Raw genomic sequence first — 8,265 nt, 5'->3', positions numbered from 1 at the left:
GAGCCGTTGTGTTTGGGATGTTTTTCAGTCCATTGTGTCGTTTTACTTGGAGCTGGTGTACTTGGTCACCGCCTTTGTCCCTTCCGACACGGCGTCTTTGGCCAGCTCCCCGGGCAGCAGCAGGCGCACGGCGGTCTGGATCTCCCGGGAGCTGATGGTTCTGCGCTTGTTGTAATGGGCCAGGCGGGAAGCCTCACCCGCGATGCGCCCGAAAATATCGTTCACAAACGAGTTCATGATGCTCATGGCCTTGGAGGAGATGCCGGTGTCGGGGTGAACCTGCTTCATCACTTTGTAGATGTAGATGGAGTAACTCTCCTTCCTCGACTTTCTCCGCCACTTACCGCCCTTTGCTGATGGTTTACTCACAGTTTTCTTGGCGCCCTTCTTAGCAGCTGCTTTCTTCTTCTCCTCAACCATCTTCAGATTCAATTTCAGACAGAGAAATAAACCAAACCCCTTCCGAGTGCGGATTAAATAGACAATCCCACAGCACTATGCTAATGAGGGATGGGGGAAAGTAAAGATTGTGATTGGGAGTGATGTCACAATGATTTTATATTGTCATACTATAATTGGTGTCCTTCACCATCCAATCACATTCAAACTTTGCAGCCAATCACAAACATTCGTACTGCAATCAGGAAGTCTGTTTCACAAAGACTCTCTCCAGCTGCAGTTTACATTGAAAGAGCCGCTCCTTGTGTCAAGGTCTCTGGAAATGTTCTGCATGTTGTTGAGAGGACGCTTATTGATGATTCTGTGCCGTTGTGAGTGTGCAATTAATTCCATTTCTTTTATTCTCTGCTCCTGTGTTTGAGTGTGTTCTGTCATTCAGCAGTTCTCAGTCTCTGGTGCTGTGTGGATTTATTCCGTATTTATTTATTTCGAGAATATCGCACTGAAACATGCCCTTCGGGCCACCGAGTCTGTGCCGACCAACAATCACCCATTTATACTAGCCCTGCAGTAATCCCAACCTACACTAGGGGCAATTTACAATGACCAAATTACTTATCAACCTGCAAGTCTTTGGCGGTAGGAGGAAACCGGAGCACCCGGCGAAAACCCACGCGGTCACAGGGAGAACTTGCAAACTCCGCACAGGCAGTACCCAGAATCGAACCCGGGTCCCTGGAGCTGTGAGGCTGCAGTGCTAACCACTGCACCACTGTATCTGTCAGACTCTGGTACTGTGTTTGAGTATGACATCCATTCTGTATCTGTCAGTCTCTGTTGCTGTGATTGAGTGTGAGGAGTTGAGGCAGAGTGTTGCGGCGAGGAAGATGGAAAAGAGCGTTGGTGCGATGACACAGACTTAGTTGACCCCAGTTTGCATTGGGATTGGGTCAGTGGTAGGTCCGTTGGGAAGGATTACAGCTTGCATGTCATCATGCAGTCGTTGGAGGTTGGTGACGAATTTTTCCGGCAGCCAAATTTGAGGAAGACGTTCCATAATCCCTCCTGGTTGGTAGAGTCGAAGGCCTTTGTCAGGTCAGAGAAGACCAGGTAGAAAGGTTGCTGCTGCTCCCTACATTTTCTTGGAGTTGTCTTGCTGTGAAGATCATGTCCACTGTGTCCCTTGATGGACAGAATCCACATTGTGATTCCAGTAGGAGATCTTCAGCCACGGGGAAGAGACAGTTGAGAAGGACTCTTGTGATGACCTTCCCTGTAGTGAACAGCTGGGATACCCCTCTGTCATTACCACAGTTGGTCTTGTCACCATTTTTGGTGGTGATCACAATGACAGCATCTCAGAGATCCCTGGCATGCTCTTGTCCTTCCAGCTGAGGGAAATGAGACCATGTATTTGTGTTAAGTGTTCTTCTCTGTCGTATTTTAGATTTTCAGAGGGAATTCCATCTATGCCGGTGGCCTTCATTTTTTTTTTACCTGTTAGATTGCCTTTTCAATTTCTGTTGGGCTGGGATTGTGCTGACGTCATGGTGGGTAACATGCTGTGGAATGTGGCACTTGCATCAAGGACTGAGTTGCGATTGAGAAGATCTTCAAAGTGCTACTTCCAACGAGTGCTGACTGCCTCTCTGACCTTGATCAGTGTCACTCCATTCTTTACTCTCAGTAGGGTAGATCCTTGGTAATTTGGGCCATAAATGGTCTTGACGGTGCTGAAGAATCCACACATGTCGTGGCTGTCAGCAAGTTGCTGTATTTCCTGCACTCTTTCAGCCCATCAGCTGTTCTTTAGTTCCTGTAAGCAGATCTACTCTACAGGACGAGTGGGAAACTATTGAAACTACATTGCCTGCAGTCCTGAAGCAAGGCCACTCCAACATCTGTCATCGAGCTGCAGTATGCTGACAATGCTTGCATATGCACACACTCAGAGGCCAAGCTTCAAACCCTCATCGATGCATTCATGGAGGCGTATGAAAGAATTGGCTTGAAGCAAAACCTCCGGAAAGCTAAGGTCCTCTGCCAGCCTGCTCCCCGACACTGCCCCCGACTATTAAGATCCACGGCGAATCACTGGACAATGTGGATCACTGCTCATACCTTGGGAACCTCCTGTCACCAAGGGCAGATATCGACAATGACACTCAGGATCGCTTCCAGAAGGCCATGTGGCCCATAAATCCTGCTCTGCCATTCAATAAGATCATGCCTGTTCTGATTGAGGCCTTAATTCCACTTTCCTGCCTGTGCCCATTGACCAATGACTCCCTTGTACATCAAAAAATCTGTCTATCACAGCCTTGAATATATTCAATGACCCAGCCTCCACAGTCCTCTGGAGAACAGAATTCCAAAGATGAGCAACCCTCTGACAGAAGAAATTCCTCCTCATCTCTTTCTTGAATGGGAGACCACTTATCTTGAAACTGTGGCCCATAATTCTACATTCCCCCACAAGGAGAAACATCTTCCCAGCATCTACCTGTCCAGCCCACTGAGAATCTTATAGGTTTCAATAAGATCACCTCTCAATCTTCTAAACTCCAGTGAGCAGAGGCCCAATCTGCTCAACTTATTCTCACAAGTCAACCCTTCATCCCAGGAATCAGCCTAGTGAACATTCTTTCAACTGATTCCAATACAAGTATATCCCTCCTTAAGTAAGGAGACCAAAGCTGTATGGAGTACTTTAGTTGGGATGCCATTAATGCCCTGTACAGTTACAGCAAAACTTCCCTACTTTTATACTCCATTCCCCTTGCTAAAAAATTCCAACATTCCATTTGCATTCCTAATTACTTGCAATACCTTCATGCTAACTCTTCTGTAATTCATGTACCTGGCACCCAGATCCCTCAGTACAGCAGCATTCTGCAGTCTGTCTCGATGTAAGTAATATTCTATTTTTCTATTCTTCCTGCCAAAGTAGACAATCTCACATTTTCCTATATTATACTCCATCTGCCAAACTTTTGCCCACTGACTTAACCTATCTATATCTCTTTGCAGACACTTTATGTTCTCCTCACGACTTTCTTTCCTACCTATCTTTGTACCACCCATAAATTTGGCAACAGTACACTCAGTGCCTTCATGCAATTATTAATATAGACCATAAATAGTTGAGGCACCAGCACTGATCCCTGTGACATTCCATTAGTTACAGTTTTCCAATCTGAAAATGCCCCATTTGTCCCCACTCTCTGTTTCCTGTGAGTTAGCCAATCTTATATCCATGTGTGTGTAGTTTTCAGTTTGTATCTATCAGTGTCTGGTACTCTATGTGAGTTTTGGACTCTTTCTTACTCTCTCACTGCTATTTTTTGTGTGTTAGGTTGCTTTAGATGACTCAGGCTGAAGTACTGTGAGTGAGTGCAGTAATCAACCTATATCTTTCAGCATCTGGCACTGAGCATGTGTTTCAGCATCACTATCTATCTGTCAGTATCTGGTACTCTGTGTGAGTGTGGGATTCATTATATAATCTTCCGTCCCTGGGACTGATGGCAAGTCTGGATTTATTCTCCATAAAATGTCAGCACAGCAACAGGCCACTGATGTGGTAGGTTTTAAGCAGACAATATATTTGAGGTTTTGCTTAGTATTAAATATCTGTCACTGTGAACACAATAGTGAAAGATAATGTATCCTACAATCTGATACAGGATTGGTGTGCAAGTGTAACTCAGGCTGTACTAATCAATTTGATCAGTGCCATTCAGTCTGAGTGAGTATCTTGGACTTGCATGTAAAATGAGCTCAGTCTGGAATTGTACAGTATCTTCCATCTGACACTATGAGGTTTCAGGACTGCTATGTAATTTAGAGCTCAGACTATCCTGATCAAATTTAAAATGTATCTTTTAGTTTCACAATCTGGATGAGTTTTAAACTGGAATCTGAGTTTGGATCTCAGGTTATACGATATTTCAGAATCTCTCAATCTGATTATGGACTTGAGTCTAATGTTTATGTCTGGAAACATGATGGGAATTAATACTGATAATAAACTCATAACCTGTGTAAATATTGGGCTGGTATTTAACTTAAATCTCAGAGTACATTATTGAGGTTAATTCTGCAACTTTGAAACAGGAACCACGTGTCAGTTCTCTGTGTGTTTAATTTGTAGCTGAGGTTGCACTATTGTGGGATTGACACACTGATAATTTGATTGTGGGTGAGATGTTGGACTGGGATTTATGTATCTACCTGTCAGTGGTAATGAGTTGGGGTGACATAGAAACAACGTCTGTCTTTCCTGCTCTATTTGATTGATGGATTGAAAATGTGTCTCTGGAACTATTTCTGCTGTCTGAGACTGTGGAACTGATGACCTGTCTGTGTCTCTGCGCTCTGTGAGTGATAATGTACGTATTGTGTGTGAGAAGGATCTGGTGGCACTCTTCCTTGTAACTTGGGTGGAGGAAATAGCCCATTTATTCTGGTTCATTCAATCATTTGCCTGTTTGAACAAAAGTATGTTTGTAACTAAAATACAGGTGAGATCAAAGATATAGAGTTTTAATGAATTTAATCTCTCAAATAAAAATCATTATGGATACCCGCAAAAGAACCACCGCAACACAAATATTGTCACTGTTTCACTCCACGACAATAAGTTTCTTCCCATTCTGTCTCCATCCCCTTGTCCACACACAACCGGAGAATGGCCTCTCCACTCACTCCATGTTCCGAGACCAGTTTCAGATCCACTCCGCCTCCTACAAACAGCCCCCGCCTGCCCCTGAACTTGCCCCGGACTCGATGCTGATCTCTGAGTCTATCTGCGGACATGCTCCCAAAGCGATGTCCTGCTGGAAGGAGGCTGCTGTTTGCTCCCTTCCCCCGGGACCGGGATCTCTCCATTCGCGGCTGTTTTAAACCATCTTCTTCCGCTCACAGTCAGTGCTGGGGGAGGGGAGCGCAGGCCCAGATTTCTGCAGCACTTCAGCCAGAAACTTGGAAAACTTCCGGCACAGAATGAGTCCATTCGGCCCATCATGTCCGCGCTAGCGGAATGAGAGGGATATAGCCTGTTCCCACAGTTTGTTGTTATTGGACAATGAAGTGTGGAAACAGAAGCGGACAGTCAGGATGTGGGGAGTTACACAAAGAGGTCTACTATTATCGGCACCAGGTGAGAAGTGTGAAGGACACATTTTAAACAGCGGCTGTTTGGTTTTATTTGAACGGTTAGACCATGGGAGCGGGAACAGGAAATCTGACCTGTGTAAAAGTCCCTGTTCCGTCGGTCAGTCCCATTCATGGCCCAGTGGATTGTTTCTGGATGTTATTTAATTGTTGTAAAATGGCCAAAGCCCCCGGTATGCAGTAGCTGGGGGCTGCAGGACTGCAGTGGAATCAGACACTGATTCTGTTTGTATTGCTGGGTTTCCTTTGTGATTGTTCACAATGATTATTCATTGAAAAATTGTTTTGGTCTCTCTTGTAACTTCCACCACATCTCTTCCTGAATTATAATTAATACTTTTTCTTTCTACAGGCAATACTTGAGGAAGCTGAATAAATGTAGTGATTCCTCGACACAAGGGGAAGTGCAGCCAGCTCCTCACATACAGTAAGTACAGTATCACTCACAGAGAGCAGAGACATCAGTTCCACAATCACCGCCAGCAGAAGTAGTCAGAACACAAAAACACACAAAATAGGAGCAGGAGTAGATCATGTGGCCCGTGGAGCCTGCTCCGCCATTCAGTACCATCGTGGATGATCTTAGGCTTCAATTCCACTTTCCCGCCTGCTCGCCTTATCCCCTGATTCTCTGAGAGATCAAAAATCTGTCTATCGGAGCTTTACATGTATTCAATGATGGAGCATCCACAATCCGCTGGAGTAGAAAATTCCAAAGATTCACAACCCTTTGAGTGAAGTAATTTCTCCTCATCTCAGTCCCAAATGATCAGCCCCTTATCGTGGGACTGTGTCCCCATGTTTTAGATTGTCTGACCAGCAGAAACAATCTCTCAGTGTCTCCCCTATACAGCCCCTTTGGAATTTTGTATGTTTCAATGAGATCACCTCTCATTCATCTAAACTCCAGAGTATAGGCCCAATTTACTCAGCCTCCCATCATAGGACAATCCCCTCATCCCAGGGACTAATTTAGTGAACATTTGCTGCACCGCCTCCAATGCACATATATCCTTTCTTAAGTGTGCAGACCAAAACTTCACACTGTATTCCAGATGTGGTCTCACCGAAATCCTGTACAATTGTAGCAAACTTCTTTATTCCTGTATTCTAATCCCCTCGCAATAAAGGCCAACACGCCATTTGCCTTCCTAATTGCTTGTTGTACCTGCATGCTAACTTTCTGTATTCCTTGTGCAAGAACACTCAAGTCTCTTTGAACACCAACAGTTACAAGTTTCACACCTTTTATCAAATATTCTACTTTTCTATTCTTATGACCAAAGTGAAGAACTTCACACTTCCCTACATTATACTCCATCTACCATCTTCTTGCCCACTCACTGAACTTGTCTATATCTCTTTGCAGCCTCTCTATGTCCTCCCACAGCTTCCCTTTCCACCTACCTTTGTATCATCAGCAAACTTAGATACATTACTCTCTGTCTCTTCATCTAAGTCATTAATTTAGATTGTAAATAGCTGAGACCCCAGCACTTATCCTTGCAACACTCCATTATTCACTGCCTGCCAATCTGTTTATACCCACTCTTTGCTTCCTGTCCATTAACCAATCCTCTATCCATGCTAATATATTACCCACAATTCCATGATTCCCTTATCTTCTCTATTAACCTTTTATGTAGCACCTTATTGAATGCCTTTTGGAAATCCAGGAATACGACTAGTTTCCCTTTACCCTGCCAGTTACATCCTCAAAAAACTCTCATAAATTTGTCAAACAAGATTTCCCTTCAGGAAAATCATGTTGACTTGTTTGAATGCTTTTCTCAATGCATTGTTCAGACTTCCTGCATTTTCCCAAGGACTGATATTAGGCTAACTGGCCTGTAGTTCACAGTTTTCTCTCTCCCTCCTTTCCTGAAAGGCAGTGTAACATTTGCCAACTTCCAATCTGATGGAAATTTTCTGACCCCCTCCCACACCCACTGCAATATTACAGGGAACGGGGGTGGGGAGAAACAGCCTGTCTGCCCCAGGCCAATCAAGGCCCTTAATTGGCCAATTAACAGCCACTTATGGGCCTCCTCTCTCTGCTGCAGGTATTTTATCCTCGGTTGGGTTGGGGGCGGGGAGGCAGTGTGGCAAAGGCACCAAGAACCCTGCCTGATAAAACCAGGCATCTTTCTTGCGGGCTGCGGGGGGGTCCTCCTGATTAGGCACCCTGTTCCCCATGGAGGGCCACCCTCAAAGCTCCAACCGCCCCCATTGGGCACCCCCGGACCCTGTACCTGACCCCCCATTGCCTCAGACTTAAAGGTAACATTATATATTCTATCAGAACAGACTGAATGACAAATAACATAGCACTCCACAAAACTATAGTGTTAGAGTGAAAGGTATTGTCTCAGTTATTTATTGCAGCCTGAGCTACACATTATATGCCAATCTAAAATCACATACAGTTTCAGACTGAGATACAGTATTTATTCCATAAATGCAAAATGAGCTATATGTTCCACAGGAGTTCATACTATTGAACAAGCCTGGGCTCTTTTCTCTAAGTGGTCACCTAATAGAAGCATTGAATAATATGAAGGGTTTCGTTAGGGTAGAGGTAGAGATGTTTCCCACTTGTGGTGGAGTCCAAAGCTGTCGATATGAAATAGTCAGTAATAAATTAAATAAATAACTCAGGGGAATCTTCTTTACCCTGCTTTGACAGCACTT

The sequence above is a fragment of the Heterodontus francisci genome, unplaced genomic scaffold (genome assembly GCF_036365525.1).
Source record: "Heterodontus francisci isolate sHetFra1 unplaced genomic scaffold, sHetFra1.hap1 HAP1_SCAFFOLD_51_2, whole genome shotgun sequence".
In the NCBI taxonomy this organism is placed as follows: Eukaryota; Metazoa; Chordata; class Chondrichthyes; order Heterodontiformes; family Heterodontidae; genus Heterodontus; species Heterodontus francisci.
This window is presented reverse-complemented; position numbering follows the sequence as displayed.